At 44.5% G+C, this 22,936-nt stretch overlaps 1 pseudogene; it reads left to right on the top strand.

The window, feature by feature from the left end:
- Positions 1-1,820: 1,820 nt before the first annotated feature.
- Positions 1,821-22,936, top strand: part of LOC120992029 — a 34,699-nt pseudogene continuing 13,583 nt past the window's right edge.

The raw sequence follows: 22,936 nt of genomic DNA, 5'->3' as shown, positions 1-22,936 counted from the left end.
GACATGTAATGGAGGAACACCAGCCTCTTATATCACAAGGTAAGAGCCGTCATGTGCAGTGTGTACACGTGTGTGCAGTGACATGTAATGGAGGAGCACCAGCCTCTTATATCACAGGGTAAGACCCGTCATGTGCAGTGTATACACGTGTGTGCAGTGACATGTAATGGAGGAGCTCCAGCCTCTTATATCACAAGGTAAGAGCCGTCATGTGCAGTGTATACACGTGTGTGCAGTGACATGTAATGGAGGAGCACCAGCCTCTTATATCACAAGGTAAGAGCCGTCATGTGCAGTGTGTACACGTGTGTGCAGTGACATGTAATGGAGGAGCACCAGCCTCTTATATCACAGGGTAAGACCCGTCATGTGCAGTGTATACACGTGTGTGCAGTGACATGTAATGGAGGAGCTCCAGCCTCTTATATCACAAGGTAAGAGCCGTCATGTGCAGTGTATACACGTGTGTGCAGTGACATGTAATGGAGGAGCACCAGCCTCTTATATCACAAGGTAAGAGCCGTCATGTGCAGTGTGTACACGTGTGTGCAGTGACATGTAATGGAGGAGCACCAGCCTCTTATATCACAGGGTAAGAGCCGTCATGTGCAGTGTATACACGTGTGTGCAGTGACATGTAATGGAGGAGCACCAGCCTCTTATATCACAAGGTAAGAGCCGTCATGTGCAGTGTATACACGTGTGTGCAGTGACATGTAATGGAGGAGCTCCAGCCTCTTACACTGTATCACACGTCATGTGGCCCTTGTTCTGCAGCACTGGTTTTCTCAGTATATTCCTCTCTGCTTCGTTGCTGCACGGTCACAGCTCCTTATTCTGCAGCACATCTCCAGCAGTGTTACTCCGGGTGTTTTCTTCTCTTCTGGTTCTGAATCCAGTTTCCTAGAAATCCCCAGGTAACGGACGAAGATCCAAGATAACAAACAGATCCAAATAGAATCTGCACATCACATTAGTCAGTACCGGCCTGGAACTGCTTCATCCCCTCCAGTGCAGGAACGTGGCAGTGTCTGAACAGTTTCCAATGATATGTTTGTTACACTTACAATATAACATTTCACAGAACATCTACAGTGCGGAGGCCGCATGGAGTCTGTGAAAACGCCCAACCTGAGTTTCTCTTCGTTTTCATCTGCATTTATGTCGTATTAATCAATAACACTGGATCTGTCAGCAGGATAAACCCGAGAAGGGCGTAACTGTCCTTCTAATGAATCCTCTTACAGAGGAGGATGGGGGTTTCAGTGGTCTCGGAGGTCCCTGTTCCTGTCCAGCAGGGCGGCAGTCTCTCTCATCTGATACTTTTCTATTTTCCCTATTCACCAAAACAGCTCCTCTGGAGAAAGGAATAAGAAAGGAGACCTGGAGGGATATAGGTGTAGAGCTTTCTCCAACACCTCAGAGCCTGGTCGAGAGGAGACTGGGAGTAGTTGTTTTGCTTGATCTATAGACAGATCTACAGGAGGCCATGTGTTCAGTCACTGTGTGCTTGTGTCTCCACAGATGGATCCAGGAGGAGAAATCCACCAGAGAGATGTCCCCGTCCTCTGTATTCTCAGGACTGTCCAGAGGAGAAGGTCCCAGAGAACCCTCAGGTAGATGGAGCTGAGCCCTATACACATCTATATAGGGGGGTCCTGCAGTCACAGAGGAGTCATAGATTGTGGGGGTCTCTTCTGTGGACCTGTTAGATTTCCCACCTGTCTGCTGTATTGTCCTAAATTGTTACAGATGACAAATCAGGGGGAAGATCTGACTGATATTAAAGAGGAGGATGAAGAAGAGAGGATGATGGGCGATCCCCCGTGTAAGAGTGAGGAGGAGGAGGACATTCCAGGAGATGTCACCACAGGTATGGAATCATGAATGGGGAAAGTGACTTCAGGTTCTGTCCTTGGTGTCTTCACGGCAGGAGGAGAATCTGATCACCGGCTGCTGCTCTCTGATTGGAGATGTCCCCATCACATCATGGAGTGTTCTCCTTATCCAGCTGACGGAGATCTCTGATCAGATTCTTCTCTGATCCCGGCTGTTCCTGCAGGACATGACGGTCAGTCACATCCACACACCCACTGGGGACTATGTGGGCACAGATTCTGTGTCTGTGCTATCATGGTGGATACATGTACGGCATTGTGCAGGAATTACATGACACCAGTGACCTACATGTACCTCATTGTACAGAAAAGGGTTAAGTGTCATGTTGGGATCATTTGGATGTGGTTCTACATTCGAAGTTATAAAATCACTACAGCGGATACACAGGGGACAGATCCCGCTATTTATTCTGCTCACAGGATATTCACATCACGTGAGGAAACATCTGACTGGTTTTACCTTCTGCCTTGATAAGAAGTAGTTGTTCCTTCCCTCTTTCAGGCCGTCTACAGTCTGCTATGTGACTGCCTGGTACTGATCCGATATGATGGCACCCAGACCTGTCATTAGTGTCTGCCTGTCGGGCCATGCCAGAGGCACAGCTTACCAGGCTGCCGGTCAGTGTACTGCTTCCAGGCTGTGCTGCTGTGGAGAGCTGCATAATCCAAAACATGAATGTATAAAAGTACGGGGGGCCCTCAACATCAAGGCCATATGGACCACTGAAATATTCTATTGCATATACTCAACTATATAAAAATCTAAATATAATAAAACCAAGCTCGAATATACTAAAAACACTAAGCTCAAATATTATATGAGCATGCCCATGAACGGTACTAGACAGTGGTGGTAGACAGTCAATGTGCTACAGTACCGCGAGCATAGACCGCTATATTCCTATCTCTATAGTTGAATATTCATGTCCATAGACGGTAGTAGACAATCATTTATAGGTACGATGCTGATCCAGATCATAATCTTACATTATTCCACATAATTACAGTGCTCCTCTTTTAGTTCTCAAACTGTGTCAATCACAATCTCTAACAGTCGGTTACTGCTGTGTCAGACCGCGCGTTCACCTCATCAATCCCGGTATAGAAGCCGCCATTTAGCTGAATGCAACAAATCGATGGAATGAGATTTCAGCGCCAGTGTTTGTACTTTACCACTCTATGTTGTGCTTGTTCGCGTTCGGTCTTGTGTCGTCTGAGTTCTTCCTCTTTTGGCCTGCCAGGACCTACGCGGCGTCCCACGTGATTCCGCCGTCTCCTCGTGGCGTCCCACGTGACTGAAGCAGGTAGCAGAGCGTATCCTCTGGGTCCTAACTTTTCGCCGCTCTGCTGCAATAATAAACACAATCGGTGTGCCGGACTTCTTAATCTCCGGATTCCCACAAGCTACCCCTATGTTGGGGCCACACGAGTGGAGTATAGGTTCCTCACTGTCCCAAACGCGTTTCGGGGCTACAACATGCCCCTTCCTCAGTGGTTAGACAGTAATAGAACCGGCATTCCTTTTGTAGGGTAAATACCCTCTATCGCAATCTTCGCTGGGATAGTCAGCAGTCCTCAGGATAAGGATACTACAGATATAGTTATGGAGTGGAATGAAGAATGGATTCTAGGCCCATTGGATGGAAGTTCTCTCCATACGATCATAGATCGCTCATTAGGCCTCGAAGCCCTTCAGAAACAATTACCGACAAACAGCCCAAGAGAAAAAAAGCAATTCTCCTTTCTACTTTAAGGAGTGAGGTGTGAACTCGCCCACAGTTATTTCGTGTTTGTCAAAGAATTTTACGTACAGCAGAAAGGGACTGCCATGGGGACCAGATTTGCCCCCAGCTATGCAAATTTATTTACGGCGCAATGGGAGGCAGATATGATCCAACCGAGGCTGGGGACGGATCTGCTCCTGTGGCGTCGTTATATGGATGATATAGTGTTTATTTGGACGGACACGGCGGAATCGCTGGACTGTTTCTTGCAGGATATTAATAGGAATCTAAAGTTTACGTCGACCATTAGCAAGACAGATCTACAATTTCTAGACTTAAATATTAGGGCAGATAGACAAAGACTCGTTTGTAGTACCCACCTTAAGCCGGTGATGAGGAAGAGTTTCATCCGGTTCTCTAACTGCCACCTACCCAGGGGGCTCACAAACATCCCCACCAGCCAGTTCAGGGGGTCAAAGGAACTGTACTGAAAACTAACAGTGCGAGAAACAGCAATTCTTAGATGAAGATTATCCACAATATACAGTACAGACCAAAAGTTTGGACACACCTTCTCATTCAAAGAGTTTTCTTTATTTTCATCACTATGAAGGCATCAAAACTATGAATTAACACATGTGGAATTATATACATAACAAACAAGTGTGAAACAACTGAAAATATGTCATATTCTAGGTTCTTCAAAGTAGCCACCTTTTGCTTTGATTACTGCTTTGCACACTCTTGGCATTCTCTTGATGAGCTTCAAGAGGTAGTCCCCTGAAATGGTCTTCACTTCACAGGTGTGCCCTGTCAGGTTTAATAAGTGGGATTTCTTGCCTTATAAATGGGGTTGGGACCATCAGTTGCGTTGAGGAGAAGTCAGGTGGATACACAGCTGATAGTCCTACTGAATAGACTGTTAGAATTTGTATTATGGCAAGAAAAAAGCAGCTAAGTAAAGAAAAACGAGTGGCCATCATTACTTTAAGAAATGAAGGTCAGTCAGTCAGCCGAAAAATTGGGAAAACTTTGAAAGTAAGGGCTATTTGACCATGAAGGAGAGTGATGGGGTGCTGCACCAGATGACCTGGCCTCCACAGTCACCGGACCTGAACCCAATCGAGATGGTTTGGGGTGAGCTGGACCGCAGAGTGAAGGCAAAAGGGCCAACAAGTGCTAAGCATCTCTGGGAACTCCTTCAAGACTGTTGGAAGACCATTTCAGGGGACTACCTCTTGAAGCTCATCAAGAGAATGCCAAGAGTGTGCAAAGCAGTAATCAAAACAAAAGGTGGCTACTTTGAAGAACCTAGAATATGACATATTTTCAGTTGTTTCACACTTGTTTGTTATGTATATAATTCCACATGTGTTAATTCATAGTTTTGATGCCTTCATAGTCATGAAAATAAAGAAAACTCTTTGAATGAAAAGGTGTGTCCAAACTTTTGGTCTGTACTGTATATTAGAGAGCATCAAACAGAGATAAAGCCGTGACGAGGACTGAATATTTCATTGCTGAACAGGAGAAAGAACAGGATGAGACCATTAGACTGATTCTGCCATACCACCCCCAATACAGAGCCATAGAGAAAACCATGAATAAACACTGGTACCAGCTATTAAATGATAAAGTCATAGGATCTCAATTGACTAAAATACCACAAATTTCATATACCAAGGTCCCCAATTTGGGACTGAAAGTAGCCCCGTCTGTAAGAAATAAGACGCCCGTAATCGAACAGAATTGGTTAACACTTAAAGGTTTTCACAGGTGCGGGCGATGCTCTAACTCAGTGTTCCCCAACTCCAGTCCTCAGGGCCCACCTACCGGTCAGGATTTGAGAATATCCCACAGAAGGAATGCCTGAAGTAAGTCCTGATGCATCAACACTAATTGTATCACCTGCTCAATACTAAAGAAATCCTGAAAACCTGACCGGAAAGTGGGCCCCGAGGGCTGGAGTTGGGGAACACTGCTCTAACTGAAAACAATGAAAGTGCAGTCCACACAAAATACATTTAGTCTAGACATCAACGAAGGGTTAACCTGTGACTCCGCAGATGTGATTTACCCGCTACAGTGTCCTTGCTCTAAACAGTATGTGCGGAGAACAACAAGACCGCTGAGGAAGAGAGCAGCCGAAGATGTGGCCAATATAAAGAAGGGATATGAATTCCATTCCAAAGAGGATCATGGTGGTGACCCCTCTAGTCTTATATATGTGGCACTCGAAAGGGTAAAAAACCCTGGAGAGGAGGAAACCATATCGCGCACATGTCAAGATTGGAGTCTAAAAGGATTTTTGAATTTGACACCCTGATACCAAGAGGTTTGAACGCTGGAATGGAAATATTTGGGTTTCTATAGATCGGGGTTGTGGTCATGGGGTGTCTGGCTGCTTATCAGCCCCCGATCTCCTCTCCCCGGTTCGGCACTTCCCCTCATCTCTCCATGCAGACATCCTCGAGATCACGTGTCATTATATTTCGTTGACATTGTTGCTTTTAGGACTAATTAGTACCTATTAAATGTATGTTAGATCACGAATCCTGATAAAGGGGAAAGTAGAAACGTGAATGTATCGATATATGAACAAACGCATGAAAAACGCACAGATAACGCATGCACGTTTTTCGGACAGATATGGTTTATATGTGATATTTTGTATGATCGTGATATAGGAATCATGTCAAGAACTGCATTTTATGTGAATATAGTCTTATATGGATTTTATGTGAACCTTATATACATTGTATAATGCAGTAATGTGCACTGATCGCGCCCAACAAAGAGAGCAAATGATGTAAATAATATAGTGGGAAAGATGGAGCTATAGCCGTGAATGTGGGCCAGGATCGGGACCTAGGATCCATATCCTGAGGACTGCTGACTATCCCAGCGAAGATTGCGATAGAGGGTATTTACCCTATAAAAGGAATGCCGGTTCTATTACTGTCTAACCACTGAGGAAGGGGCATGTTGTAGCCCTGAAACGCGTTTGGGACAGTGAGGAACCTATACTCCACTCGTGTGGCCCCAACATAGGGGTAGCTTGTGGGAATCCGGACCGGAGTGGCGAAAAGTTAGGACCCAGAGGATACGCTCTGCTACCTGCCTCCGTCACGTGGGACGCCACGAGGAGACGGCGGAATCACGTGGGACGCCGCGTAGGTCCTGGCAGGCCAAAAGAGGAAGAACTACTGAGACACAAGACCGAACGCGAACAAGCACAACATAGAGTGGTAAAGTACAAACACTGGCGCTGAAATCTCATTCTATCGATTTGTTGCATTCAGCTAAATGGCGGCTTCTATACGGGGATTGATGAGGTGAACGCGCGGTCTGACACAGCAGTAACCGACTATTAGAGATTGTGGACACAGTTTGAGAACTAGAAGAGGAGCCCTCTAATTACGTGGAATAATGTAAGATTATGATCTGGATCAGCATCGTACCTATAAATGATTGTCTACTACCGTCTATGGACATGAATATTGAACTATAGAGATAGGAATATAGCGGTCTATGCTCGCGGTACTGTAGCACATTGACTGTCTACCACCACTGTCTAGTACCGTTTATGGGCATGCTCATATAATATTTGAGCTTAGTGTTTTTAGTATATTCGAGCTTGGTTTTATTATTTTTATATATTTGAGTATATGCAATAAAAGATTTCAGTGGTCCATATGGCATTGATATTGAGGACCCCCCAGTAATTTTATATATTTAGGTTTGTTGTTTACAGCCGTTGGGTGAGCCAGTGGGGTGTGCACCTTCTCCATTTCCGTTTTTGCAGGTGAGCCACTTATATTTCAATTTTTACATAATCCAAAATATTATACAAACAATCAAAGAATGGCAGCTTCAGGTCCCCTGGAGGAGAAAAAAGTAAGATTCTCTTCATATTAAAAGTAAATTAGAATCTTATTAAAAAGAGGAAACCCCAAAATGTACATAAAGTAACCCCACTTTATGGAGATTCAGCGACCTCCCTACACTGCATTTAAGGCATCGCACCCAGCCAGAATCCTACTCCGTATTGATGAAGGGTAAGCTCCCAAACCAGCTGTCTTCAGATGGATATCTGGCCTGGCTATGTTCTCTTGTCAAATCCCAAGGCTTGTTGTACAGTAAGATTTTGACTCGTAGGGAGTCACTTCCAAAAGGTAAAAGGTGGCGCTAGCGAGATGGTTCTCTCCCTTGGGAGATAGATACCTGTTTGCATGTTTGTTGCCCATTGCATATTGCCAATACCAGTAAATCTCCATACAGAACTGGTCACTTTAAGGAGATTCAGCACCTCCCTAAGCCACGTTCAAGGTATCGCACCCAGCCGGTCAGAATCCTACTCTGTACTAAGAGCAAGCACCCTGAAATTGCTGTCTACAAATGGATATCTGGCCTGGCTATATTCCCTTGTCAAATTCCAAGACTTGTTGGAAAGCCACATTTTGACTCAGGGAAGCCACTTCAAATACGTGGAACTGGGAGATACCTTAGGAGATACCTTTTTGCAAGCTCTTTAAAGCAGAGGCAGCATTAGTAATGTCAAAGTGACTGAGATATATGGCTGTGGATAAAGGAATGGTTGGCATTGTTAACGAATAGCCTGTTTAATAACACACGGCACTGTTTGGTTTGTTATGTATTGAATTAAAAATCATTCCAAAAACGATCCCTTATTGGAGGAAGATACCTACCCCTGCTCATACAGTAGTAGCAGAAGACGCAATGACTTGTTCTGAACAAGCGGTCCAAGAATCTCCCTTTTTCAGGAGCAGCAGCAGTGGAACCTGATGGACAGGAGTTATGAGGCGGTGTAGGGGTAGTAGTAATGGCAGTATTGGCCTCAGTACAGTGTGGAACCTGACGGACAAAGCAGGAGTTATGAGGCTGTGTAGGGGTAGTAGTAATGGCAGTATTGGCCTCAGTACAGTGTGGAACCTGACGGACAGGAGATGTGAATCTGCATAATTGGCATTAGCCAGGGATGTGTGTGAATATCCTCACCAATCCATGCTCGATTTTTTTTTTTCTGCTTTGGTATGAAGACCCCATCTGCAGTGCTGCGCACTCTCTGACCGTACACTGGAGGCTGCACAAGGCAGTACACTAATGGCAAACTAGTCCAGTTCCAGCCCTGTTACAGTCTGCTGACCCAGATGTCCATGGGGTTATGGAACAGGGTATTTGACAGAGAAAGGGCACAGCCCAGGTACGAGTGAACCTGGTTGTTCAGGCGGTTTGTATCCGTTTGCTGATGTGCATCCGGTTGGCGCAGCGCTTGAAAGAACTGTCCCATCATATTGGTAGTTATAAGTCAGCGCAATTGGACTTTACTGGACTATTTTCTCTTGAAGACGTTTTGCTAATCTTCTGACTGGCTTTCTCAATTAGGATCATTAAAGTGGTCCTCTCACTTCAGCAAATAGCATGTAGAGAAAGTTAATACAAGCCACTTACTAATGTATTGTTATTATCCATATTGCTTCCTTCGCTGGCTGGATTCCTTTTTCCATCACATTATACACTGCTCGTTTCCATGGTTACGACTACCCTGCAATCCATCAGTGGTAGTCCTGCTTGCACACTATAGGAAAGCAACACACAGAACCCTATATGACCCTTTTACTCTCAGCAGCTAAAACCTCTCTCTATAAATGAATGAAATCAATCCATCTAAGTAAATGTCTAAATGATTTCCCATCAGACCCTGAACTCGCTGATAACTTTCTTTTTACGAGTTGCTGAGAGGTCCTGCCTCATCCATGTCTAAGCTCAGAATAGTTTCTTTGTTTGTGATCATAGTACCTATGACCTGTCCATATCGTTCTTTCTGATTGGCTGAGGCTGACTGCAAGGCATTATGGGAGAGTCCCCCAGGGCAGGGACTCTCGCAGGGTCTTGTGATCCTCTCTATTAATCACCCCTGCTCTGCTGTGCTCACTGCTGTACTGTGAAATGTAAAATGTTGGATGCCATTTTTGAGCAATTTTATTAATCAAATTTGTAGATGAATTTGTAGATTACCGAATTCATTCACAAAGTCTCACACGACTTCGGGTGAGATGAATTTTGCCTACATGGAGGCAATACATTTTAATGCGTTACAGAGACAGCATTAAAACTGAAGTGTTCCAACCAATCGACTTTGGATCTCTGATCCAAAGCTTGATTCACTCAACTCTAATTATCAGGAAGCTCCGATGTCATATGTGATTATTGTACAGACACAGACGTCTCAGTGATGGTCACCTGCACTCACAGGACACTTCACTAGCTCCACCTTCTTAATTCTTGATAGGACCCTCGTTCCCCTTAGAACATCCTGAATTCTTAGTGTAATGGACCCAACAAGGTGCTGGAAACCTTTATTACAGGTTTTGATTGATGACCTCACTATGTCTATTCCACTGCATCCTACAGATGTCTATAAACCTGAGGTCTGGTGACTGTGCAGCCCCTAGGTCATACAGACCGCATTGTCATGTCCGTGAATTCAGCCTGAGACGTGCGCTTTACAGAACATCATGACATATCATCTTGTTAAATGTAGACTGTGGCCATGATTAAATTGTTGATAACAATGTTAAAGAGGCTCTCCCAAGATTTCACAATACAAACTGCTTGTAGTATTAAACAGATCTCTTAGACCTGATGAGGCCGGTGAACTTGTTTTGAAATTCCATGTTAGAATGCTAATATTAAAGTGAGAAAGTAAGATCGCTCACGAGTCCTATATTTACAAGCTGTACTCAGTCTCTTCCCACTGATGCTTCTGATAGGCTGCAGTCCCCATAGCTGTGTAGTAAAGAAAAGCAGCAGATGCAATTAAAGCTGTAATTTTACATTGAATCTCCTGCTGGAAGACGGGCACATTCTCACTAAAGAGCCAGGGAGTCTGAAGCTTGTTCTGAGCATTGTGAGATTTCAGCAGCAGCAGACGAGGAGGTACACTTAAAAGAGCTTGTGAATTAAGCTTTAGGTGGGTATTATGACATGGATTCTTCTAGTGAGGACATCAGCATCATCAGGTCTAAGATCTATTTATAATCATTACAGTTTATGTTGAGGAACGTGGATGCTTGTCTGTCATATATGTGTTGACAAAGTGCGAGGCTGGTGTCCAGACATGGGCTGTTCAGAGTTTTATCAAATCTTGACTTACTGTATATAATAAAAGTTGTGATCAGGTGTAAACCAAAAGCTTGGACTCTATCAGGACGTCAGAAAATGTTATAGAAAGCTTTATAAGATGGAATAACAAATGCAGTTTTTGGGGCTTTTTTTTTTTTGGCCACAATGATTGGAATGAATGGATTTTACTGCTCCTTCCTGCTGGATCCACTTCCAGCCTAACAGGAACTTTATACGTTTTCTGCTTAACAGTTTGGTAAAATAAAAACCTCAAATTTAAATTTTTATATTAACAGAAATTCCCAGTATGAATTCTGAGGAAAACTTCATGTTACGAAATTATAAAGTGAAAGATGAAGATATAATGCAACGCTCTTCAGGAGAAAACCTTAATGTACATCCAGGTCTTCACAGTACAGAATTATCATATAATGAGGAACCTTTTCCTGAACAATCGCATGTTGTTATCACAGGTATGGCTCAGAAAGGGGGTAAAAGACTTCAGTGTGGTAAGCAGTTCACAAAAATCTTGGACCTTTCTACACAAAGACGAACTCACACAGAGGAGAAGCCATACTCCTGTTCAGAATGTGGGAAGTGCTTCACATATAAATCACATTTTATTATTCATGAGAGAATTCACACAGGAGAGAAACCATATCCATGTTCAGACTGTGGGAAATGTTTTACACAGAAATCAGATCTTGTTAAACATGAGAGACGTCATACAGGAGAGAAGCTGTTTTCATGTTCAGAATGTGGAAATAGTTTTATACAAAAATCAGATCTTGTTAACCATGAGAGAATTCACACAGGAGAGAAACCATATTCATGTTCAGAATGTGAGAAATGTTTTACACAGAAATCAAGTCTTGTTATACACGAGAGAAGTCACACAGGAAAGAAACCATATTCATGTTCAGAATGTGGGAAATGTTTTACACAAAAATCAGCTCTTGTTAAACATCAGAGATTTCACACAGGAGACAAACCATATTCATGTTCAGAATGTGGAAAGTGTTTTACACAAAAATCTGATCTTGTTAACCATAAGAGAACTCACACAGGAGAGAAGCCATTTTCTTGTTCAGAATGTGGGAAATGTTTTACACAGAAATCAAATCTTGTTACACATCGGAAATTTCACACAGGAGAGAAACCATATTCTTGTTCAGAATGTAGGAAATGTTTTACTCAAAAATTAGATCTTGTTAAACACCAGAGATTTCACACAGGAGACAAACCATATTCATGTATACAATGTGGAAAATGTTTTACACAAAAATCTGATCTAGTTAAACATCAGAGATTTCACACAGGTGAGAAGCCATATTCATGTTCAGAATGTGGGAAATGTTTTGCACAAAAATCAGCCCTTGTTAAACATCATAGATTTCACACAGGAGACAAACCATATTCATGTTTAGAATGTGGGAAATGTTTCACACAGAAATCAAATCTTGTTAAACATCAGAGATTTCACACAGGAGACAAACCATATTCGTGTTCAGAATGTGGGAAATGTTTTACACAAAAATCACATCTTATTACACATGAGAGAAGTCACACAGGAGAGAAGCCATATTCATGCTCAGAATGTGGGAAATGTTTTACACAGAAATCACATCTTATTACACATGAGAGAAGTCACACAGGAGAGAAGCCATATTCATGCTCAGAATGTGGGAAATGTTTTACAAATAAATCACATCTTGTTACTCATGAGAGAATTCACACAGGAGACACACCATATTCATGTACAAAATGTGGGAAATGTTTTACACAAAAATCAGGTCTCGTTAACCATGAGAAAAGTCACACAGGAGAGAAACCATTTTCACATATTTTAACATATCATCAAGTTATTAATGGACCTTAAACAGCCAATAAGAATATTTTTATTTTTGGTTGGAATTATTCTGGATCTCCCAGATGACCAAATTAATATTTCTCTGATGTAAACTGTGACTGAGATCCACATTGTGGATATATAGAAGAGAAGAAGAGCTTTGTTTACTTCCAGAGCAGTGAACATGAATTGTCCCCATGAACCTTGCTTCTTATCACTGTATTTAAACCTCCGCCCACACTGTGGGAGAGTCCAGAGTGACATGGAGAGAAGTAACGACGCTCCATGGAATTGTTTTAACAGTATTTAAATGGACTCTCCAGGCTTTTTGGGAGATCAATCCTTTCTTCTGCCCTGTGGAAGAAAGATGTTTTAGTTAGCACTTGTCCACTCGTTGTGCCGCCAATGCTGCAGTCTCTGCTTCGCTCACACAGGCTGCGGGCTCTTCCTCCTATGTCCTGACCAGATGTGTTCCTTTCTATTCCTGTTCTGCTGCATAATATTAAATGCAAGTGAACAGGAAAGGAACATATCCAGTCAGGATCTTCAGCCTGTGGGAGTGCAGGGGAGTCTGCTTTTCGTACTAAACTGTCTTCCATGACACAGAAGAAAAGACGGGTTTAATAAAAAAAAAAAAACAGGAGAACCCCTATAAAGATAAAAGGAGATCTTATATTTGCGCAAAGACATGTTGATGAATTATTGGTATTTTGTATGTCTCAGAGAAGTACTGGCCAATAGGTCGCCCGCTCATTTATTCTCTGCTTGTAGATTGAAGATCTAATACATGTAATACAATTTCTTATTTTTAACATATTTTATTAGATTTTCTCAATACAATTCCGACCCCGGGTGTGAGAAGTAATAAAAGTATAAGAAAAGTATGTAAAATATACAACTGCACAAGAGCAATACAGTTATACAGCTATATGGTCACAATATAATCAAACTATTTATCTCTGGGGGATTCACAGTTTTCATTAGAGGTTGTACATTTAGATTCAAAATTGATGTTGGTGGCTTCCAGGAAACATCTGATAAATTCTGTATAAGAAGATATATAGTTTTTGACCAAACGCTGGTGCTGGGCTTTAATCTGGAGCACTGTGCATGTACAGTGCAGGATTAAAGTTTTTGCTCCTACAATTTAGCCAGGAACAGGCCCTGTCTTTGCCTGTCACTGACAGCCGAAAACCAGGAGGAGTAGACAGAATTGATTTATTACCGCTTCTGGCTTCTCCTTTCCTTGCTGCATAGCGCTTAATGAGTGCAGTTTCACATCTACTGCAGCAATTCCGGCAGGCTGTTCCTGCATAGAACAGCCTGCTGGAGTTCTCTGAATCCTGCACTGCCCAATGCAACCAGAATGCTCGCTGGCCCCATTAACTATAGTGGGGCCTGGCAGATATGCAGAGAACTGGCCGGACACAAACTGCTGCACACTGCGGTATTTGTCCGGCTGATTCCTGGCCTTCTCTGCCAGAACTGGCAGCCACGTCACCCTGTCACAGATGTGAAAGTAGCCTAAGCCACTCCAGGTCAACTTTTGCAATAAAATAGGCTGAACTGGGGGAATAAAGTTAGAATTGTTAAACCATCACATCCGCCTTAAATCACAAAAATAAACTGTCCAGTCACAAAGACCTTTTTAGGCCTGGTCATTAAAGGGTTACTGACTTTGCAATTAAAGAGGTATTCTCGTCTCAGACATTTATAAGGCTGCGAGAAGAGGTCTGGTTTACGTAAACAATAGGACAGTAATCTTGGCTATTTCTTGGTAACCAAGCCTCCACTGAAACCTGGATACAGTGGGCTGGGTGAGGGGTTCCCCGTTCTACAGATACCTGCAGGTCCCAAGGACGCAGCATATGCCAAAAAAATTCTGAGATTGCTGTTTTAATGATATTGAAGATAATGTCATGTAGCATTGCCCTGAAGTGAAATCCTGTGTGATTATTGCTCAGACTTGCTCCATGTTCTCCCACCTGAAGCTGTGTTCAAGGAAGCCTGTAGATTAATGACACTCCGAGTTCACCAAAGTTCTCTGTAACAACCATTGATTGTATTGGTGGATTGTCATAGACTGAACTATTTTTGTCCTCGACCAATGTTTAACAATAAAAGGGTTTCCTTTGTCAAAGAAGTTTTGCTGTTTCGGTCTGTTGTTCCACGTATGCCATATCTAGACACAACAATTTCTGTAGCTGTAATACTAGTTTTGTTCAAATTTATTGTCAATGGTGGACAGTGCTCATTGATGAAGAACACCACCCTGTTAAAGGGATGAGTCCTCAAGATAAATCAGTTGTTTTAAGGCAACATTACATAGTAAGGGTGACAGGGAGTAATTCTGAGTTATTCTCTTGGTTACTTTTACATGATTGAGAAAGAAGCCTTGAGTATAAATTCAAACTGAAAATTTCATATAGGTCCGAGATGAAGACTCTGAAATTACCCCAAACGCTCGTCTTGTCTTGTACCTGTCAGGGAAACACCACACCGAGCATTAGAGCTAAGGGGAAACAGGGAATCAGGCCTGAGAACTAGGGAAAGAAGATAGACACCTCCCAGTAAAACCCTAACCAAAATCCTGACTGACTACCAGTATGAACAGACCCCAGAGGTAGGTGTGTTCATACGCAGGAATACCGGCAAAACGTATGCCAACCAATGGCATTTGTAAGACTGATCAGGATCCTGATAAGTCTTAAAAATGCCTGATCAGTCAGAAAAATGCATTGAAATGCCGGATCCGTCTTTCCCATGTCATCTGGCAAAACTGATCCGTCATTTATTTTTTTCACCGGACAGATCCGGCATTCTGGTATTTTGAATGCTGGATCCGGCACTAATACATTCCTATGGAAAAAAATGCCGGATCCGGCATTCAGTCAAGTCTTCAGTTTTTTTGGCCGGAGATAAAACTGTAGCATGCTGCGGTTTTATCTTTTGCCTGATCAGTCAAAATGACTGAATGGAATACATCCTGATGCATCCTGAATGGATTGCTATCCATTCAGAATGCATGGAGATATACCTGATCAGTTCTTTTCCGGCATTGAGCCCTTTTGACAGAACTCGGTGCCGGAAAATAAAAACGCTAATGTGAAAGTACCCTAAAGCTTGCGGAAGTTCAAGATGAAAGATCTTATATGGACCAATAAATCTTGGGCCCAACTTCCAAGAAGATACTTGGCGATCTGAAATTCCAAACTACCGTCCACCATGACAGGAGCGGGTGGCAAGGAGGAAGGCTCCAAAGGTTCAACATATCTCTTCAACAAATATTTATGAAACACATTATGAATTTTCAGGGCCTAAGGAAGTTCAAGACGAAAAGCTACAGGATTAATAATGGCTGTGATCTTATATGGACTAAAAAATCTTGGACCCAACTTCCAAGAAGGTACCTTAATGTTTCTTGTGGACAGCCACACAGAATCACCCACTCTCAGGTCCGGACCACTCATATGTCTCTTGTCAGCCATACGTTTATACTTCTTGCTAATTTTTATTTTTTTAGATTATTTAGAATTTTCCGCCAAATAGATGACAAAGAAGAGAAAAATCTTTACTCTTCAGGTATACCAGAAGTCTTGGTACCAGAAAATGTGCCAAATTTCGGAAGGAACCCATATGCTCCAAAAAACGGTGACTTATCAGTGGACTCCTGTCTACGGTTATTTATGGCGTACTCGGCTAAAGACAAAAAAGAAGACCACTCCTCCTGATTCTCTGAGACAAAACATCTCAGATAAATCTCCAGATTCTGGTTAGTGCGCTCAGTCTGTCCGTTCGACTGAGGGTGAAAGACAGAAGAGAAGGACAATTGTACCCCCAAGCGAGAGCAGAACACCTTTCAGAATCTGGAAACAAACTGAGTCCCCCTATCAGACACCACATCAGAGGGAATACCATGTAGCCTCACGATGTTTTCAACAAACACCTGTGCAAGAGTTTTAGCATTAGGTAGCCCTGGTAATGCTATAATGTGAGACATTTTACTGAAGCGATCAACAACCACCAGAATCACAGTTTTTAATGAGTCCAAGGTCTGGACGGGATGGACAACGGAAGTAGAGATCCTGAAGGCCGAGTATGTGTCACCTTAGCACGTGCACAAGTACTACAGGCTGACACAGCCCTCCACACATTTACGCAACCCTGGCCACCAGAATCTACGAGAGATGAGATCGATCGTGGATCTGCCTTCAGGTTTCCAGGTTGTCCTGTAAGAAAAGAACAGTGATGTTCCTCGAATACCTTGTGCCGTAATTCCGAAGGAAAAAACAACTCTACCGGAGGACAAGAATCCGGTGCATCTCCCTGGGCCTCCAACACCTCTGCATCGAGATCAGGATAAAGGGCGGATATTGCTACCCCTTCAGACAAGATAGGACAAGGATCTTCCGAATCACCCCCTCCCCCCTCCCAGAAAAGCTACTCGACAAGGCATCCGCCTTGACGTTCTTAATCCCAGGGCGATTGGTGACAATGAAATTAAATCTAGTAAAAAACAATGACCATTTGACTTCAGTTTACTGCCAGAATAAAATATGTTGGCTATAAACCTATGGTAGACCCTTCCCTCATCCCTATCTCCCCTCCTTTCCTTTCCCTTCCTTTCCCTTGTATCGTTCCTCACTTTAGCATATTGGGGCAAGTTATGTACAAGCCATTATGAAGAGTTTTAGTGATAGTTTCAACAACACTCCAGGCTAGACTGTTTCATAAGATAGTCAGGCAAGATTTTAATATGTACAATTACGCTTTGACATTCTGGTATTGACTGTCGAGGTTCCTGCGACTTCCTATATTGATTGTGCATATTATACTGGCTTGTTTTATGCCCTGTGTAAGTCTTAAAATCAATAAAATCAAGTAAACATAAAAACAACGACCATCTGGCCTGCCTCGGGTTCAGACGTTTAGCCGACTCCAGGAAAGCCAGATTTTTGTGATCAGTAATTACCGTCATAGGATGCATCGCTCCTTTCAACCAATGCCGCTATTCCTCAAAAGCCAACTTAATGGCCAGCAATTCTCTATTGCCTGCTAGTGTTGGGCGCAGATATTTGAATTGAGAATATTAATAGCGAATATCGGTAGAGTTGAGCGGACACCTGGATGTTCGGGGTTCGACGAGTTCGGCCAAACTTGAAAAAAAAGTTCGGGTTCGGGACCCGAACTTGACCCCAAACCTGAACCCCATTGAAGTCAATGGGGACCCGAACTTTTGGGCACTAAAATGGCTCTAAAATAGTCCTGGAAAGAGCTAGAGGGCTGCAAAATGTGCTTAAGAGCATGACAACTGTTCTGCAAACAAATGTGGATAGGGAAATGACTTAAAATAACATAAAATACAGAAAAATTAAAAATAACAATCTGGATCTAGGAGTAGGAGGTTGAGGAGGCGGTGGATGTGGTGGTGTAGGTGGAAGCTGCGGTGAAGGAGGAATAGGTAGCCAACACTGATTTGTGTTATTTTTTATTTTTAAATTGGGGTATCCCCCAAAATATTGGGACATATAACAAAATAAAACAAAGGCTAAGTGCACTTAAGTACAAGAATGGATGGTTGAGGCTGGTATAAATGTCTATTCTGCACAAGGTACGGACAAGTCCTGTGGGATCCATGCCTGGTTCATTTTAATAAACGTAAGCTTGTCCACATTGGCTGCGGCCTGTGATAATGCTTTCTGCCGTGCTAAACACACGTTCACACTATACACTGGCTGCAGGGCAGGTCAGCACCTCCAAGGCTGACAAAGCTTTTCCAAATTTTGGCCATGCTAACCCTGCCTTCTCAGGTGCTGGCGGTGCCCCAGCTGCGTTGGCGACCTCATTCACGGCAAAAGGAGGTTCTTGTCACCCAGCAATAGAACAGACGATTTTGAGAGATTTAGGCCCCTGTCACCCAGGCACAGCAGGGGTTCATTCACGGCAGAAGTGGGTTCTTGTCACCCAGCAATACAACAGACGATTTTAAGAGATTTAGGCCCCTGTCACCCAGGCACAGCAGGGGTTCATTCACGGCAAAAGGGGGTTCTTGTCACCCAGCAATGGAACAGAGGATTTTGAGAGATTTAGGCCCCTGTCACCCAGGCTCAGCAGGGGTTTGCATATGCCAAAAATGGTAAAATGTCACCCGACAATTAAAAATAAGATTTTTTTCAATTTAGGGCACGAAAAATGGCACTTTTTTGCATTAAAATGGCTATAAAATAGTCCTTGAAAAGGCTAGAGGGATGTAAAAGGCAGTAAAATGTGCTTAAGAACATGGCAACTGCTCTGCAAACAAATGTGGATAGGGAAATAACTTAAAATAAGATAACAAAATATTGCAAATTATTAACCTGCAACTCGGACAAGGAGGTGGATATGGAGTCGGAGGTTGAGGAGGCGGTGAATGTGGTGTTGTAGGTAGAGGCAGCAATGGAGGAGGTAGCCAACAATGTTTTTTTTATATTTTTTATTGGGGTAGGTAGCCCCCAAAATATTGTGACAAATAAAAAAAAAATAAAAAAAAGAATTATTGCACTTGACTTGAGTACAAGAATGTATGTTTGATGGTGGTATAAATGTCTATTCTGCACAAGGTACAGACAAGTCTTGTGGGATCCAAGCCTGGTTCATTTTAATGAACGTGAGCTTGTCCACATTGGCTGTGGACAGGCGGCTGCGCTTGTCTGTGATGACGTTCCCTGCCGTGCTAAACACACGTTCATATAATACACTGGCTGCAGGGCAGGCCAGTACCTCCAAGGCGTAAAGGGCAAGCTCAGGCCATGTGCCCAATTTGGAGACCCAGAAGTTGAAGGGGACAGACCCGTCATTCAGTACGTGTAGGCGTGTGCACACATACTGCTCCACCATGTTGGTAATATGCTGCCTCCTGCTAAGACGTTCCATATCAGCTGGTGGTGCTGGTTGTTGTGGCGTGCTGACAAAGCTTTTCCACATGTCGGCCATGCTAACCCTGCCTCCTGAGGTGCTGGCGGTGCCCCAGCTGCGTTGGCGACCTCTTCCTCGTCCTCTGCCTTCGCCTTGTGCTTCCACTGTGCCCCCGCTGTCAGGTGGGAATGCCACCAGCAGCGCGTCTACCAGCGTGCGCTTGTACTCGCGCATCTTACGATCACCCTCCAGTGACGGTATTAAGGACAGTACGTTGTCCTTGTAACGGGGATCCAGCAGCGTGGCCACCCAGTAATCAGCACAAGTTAGAATGTGGGCAACTCTGCGGTCGTTGCGGAGACACTGCAGCATGTAATCGCTCATGTGTGCAAGGCTGCCCAGAGGCAACGAAAAGCTGTCCTCTGTGGGAGGTGTATCGTCTGTGTCCTCTGTATCCCCCCATCCACGCACCAGTGATGGCCATGAGCTGGTCTGGGTGCCACCCTGCTGTGAACATGGTTCCTCCTCCTCCATCTCCTCATCCTCCACCTCCTCATCCTCCAGAACTGTGCCCTGGCTGGACAATTGTGTACCTTGGGTTTGTGGGTGCAGGAACCCACCCTCTGAGCCACTTGGGAATGACTGGCCGGAAACCCTATGAAATGATCTCTCTTCCTTCTCCTCCTCCTCCTGTGCCACATCATCTTCCATCATCGCCAGGAGCGTTTTTTCAAGGAGGCATAGAAGTGGGGTAGTAATGCTGAGAACTGCGTTATCGGCACTGGCCATGTTGGTGGAGTACTCGAAACAGCGCAACAAGGAACACTGGTCATTGGTGGTGAAGTGGTGCTGTTCCGCCGAGCGACTCACCCGTGCGTGCTGCAGCTGAGATTCCACTATCGCCTGCTGCTGCTCGCACAGTCTGGCCAGCATGTGCAAGGTGGAGTTCCACCTTGTGGGCACGTCGCATATGAGGTGGTGAGCGGGAAGGCCGAAGTTACGCTGCAGCGCTGACAGGCGAGCAGCAGCAGGGTGAGAACGCCGAAAGCGTGCACAGACGGCGCACACTTTATGCAGCAGCTCTCACATTTAGTGGTAATTTTTAAGGAATCTCTGCACCACCAAATTCAGCACATGCGCCAGGCAAGGGATGTGCGTCAAACCGGCTAGTCCCAGAGCTGCTACGAGATTTTGCCCATTATCGCACACCACCAGGCCGGGCTTGAGGATGACTGGCACAAACCACTCATCGGTCTGTTGTTCAAGGGTTTTTTCCCCCAAACAGCTAAGAAGAGTTTTAAAACTGCCTGCTGTCGTTTACCCCTGGCTGTGCTGAAGTTGGTGGTGAAGGTGTTACGCTGACCGTATGAGGAGCTGGTAGAGGATGAGGAAGCGGAGTAGGAGGAGGAAGCAACAGTAGGCAAACTGAAGCGCCCTGCAATCCTCGGTGATGGAAGGACATGCGCCAAACTGCTATCCGCCTCAGGCCCAGCCGCCACTGCATTTACCCAGTGTGCTGTTATAAAAGATATAACGGCCCTGACCGTGCTTACTGGTCCACGTATCCGTAGTCAGGTGCACCTTGCCACCAATGGCGTTGCGCAGTGCATACCTGATTTTGTCCCCTACTTGGTTGTGAAGGGAAGGGCACGACGTACTGTGGGACAGCCACAGCCATAAGGCCTTTAAAACTATCCGTCTCCACCAGACGGAATGACAGCATTTCAAAGACAAGTAATTTAGAAATGCTGGCATTCAGGGCTACGGATCTTGGGTGGGTAGGGGGGTACTTCCTCTTCCTCTCCAGCGTTTGTGATATGGAGAGCTGAACGCTTCCGTGTGACATTGTGGAGATGCTTGGTGACCCAGGTGTTGGTGTTGCTGGCAGATCCTCTGTTTGTGGGGTGCCAGGTAGCACTGTCACTCCAGAGGTGGATGAAGAGGCCGCGACTGCAGCAGAAGAGGAAGCAGGAGGAGCCAGAGACCTTTCTTGGTTTTTGAGGTGTCTACTCCACTGCAGCTCGTGCTTTGCACTTAAATGCCTGGTCATGCAGGTTGTGCTCAGGTTGAGAACATTTATGCCTCGCTTCAGGCTCTGATTGCACAGCGTGCAAACCACTCGTGTCTTGTCGTCAGCACATTGTCTGAAGAACTGCCATGCCAGGGAACTCCTTGGAGCTGGCTTTGGTGTGCTCGGTCCCTTGCTGCGGTGGGCAGTAGGAGGCGTACTGTCTAGAGGACGGCCGCTCTGCTTTTGCACCCTGCTCCCTCTTCTGCTGTGCTGGTGGCTCTGTGCAACCACCGCCTCTTCCTCCGAACTACATCAGTCACTCGCATGACCTTGATTCCATGTGGGGTCGAGGACCTTATCGTCCTCCACATCATCTTCCACCCAGTCTTCACCCCTGCCTTCCTTGTCGGTCTGCACGCTTTCGAAAGCCCCAGCAGTTGGCACCTGTGTTTCGTCATCATCTGAGACGTGCTGCGATGGTCCTCCCATGTACTCATCTTGAAAAATAAGTGGTTGGGCATCGGTGCACTCAATCTCTTCCACTTCTGGGGCAGGGCTAGGTGGATGGCCCTGGGAAACCCTGCTAACAGAGTCAACAAAAAGCAGAAGAGACTGCTGCATGACTTGGGGCTCAGACTGCTTGGCTGATTTGCAAGGGGGTGGGGTGAAATACTGATGGACATCGGCTGCAGGTGCCAACTGTGGTCTTTCAGCAGGAGACTGGGTGGGAGACAATGTGAAGGAACTGGATCCACTGTCAGCAACCCAATCTACTATCGCCTGTACTTGTTCAGCCCTCACCATTCGTAGAGCAGCATTAGGCCTGACCAAATACCGCTGCAGGTTTTGTCGCCTACTCGCACCTGAGGAAGGGGTTTCACTTTTGCTTGTAGCTGGCACAGATCGACCACGTCCTCTCCCTGCAACAGGAGCTCCACCAGCAGCACCACGACCTGGGCCACGTCCCTTATTTGACGCTCTCCTCATATTTTTTGAATTTAGGATCTTGCCCTAAATGGGTGTTTAATTAATAGTAAAAAAGAACGACAGTATGTAAAGGGTGTATCTCACACGGCCTGAACCAGACTAGGCCTCAATTAAAGATTTATTTGCACAAAATGGCAGTATTTCAAATGGCTGTATTTCAAATGCCTGATTCAAACCGCTGTATGTAGAGGTGGGATCTCACAGGGCCTGAACCAGTGTAGGCCTGAATTCAATATTGGTGCACCAAATGGTGGTATTTAAAATCTTTGAATGTAACCCAAATGTATTAAGGGTGTATCTCACAATGACATCTGCATCAAAGGCTGCCAACTAAATTTATGGAGCCCAAACAACTGTTTGTTTAACAACTGAATTTGACAGCAGTATATAAGCCTGTAATTTCACATGTGCTGATGCTGCAAGGCCT

Source organism: Bufo bufo, chromosome 2 (assembly GCF_905171765.1).
Source record: "Bufo bufo chromosome 2, aBufBuf1.1, whole genome shotgun sequence".
In the NCBI taxonomy this organism is placed as follows: Eukaryota; Metazoa; Chordata; class Amphibia; order Anura; family Bufonidae; genus Bufo; species Bufo bufo.
The sequence above is the reverse complement of the archived record's forward strand: the minus strand, read 5'-3'. Positions and strand labels throughout refer to the sequence as shown.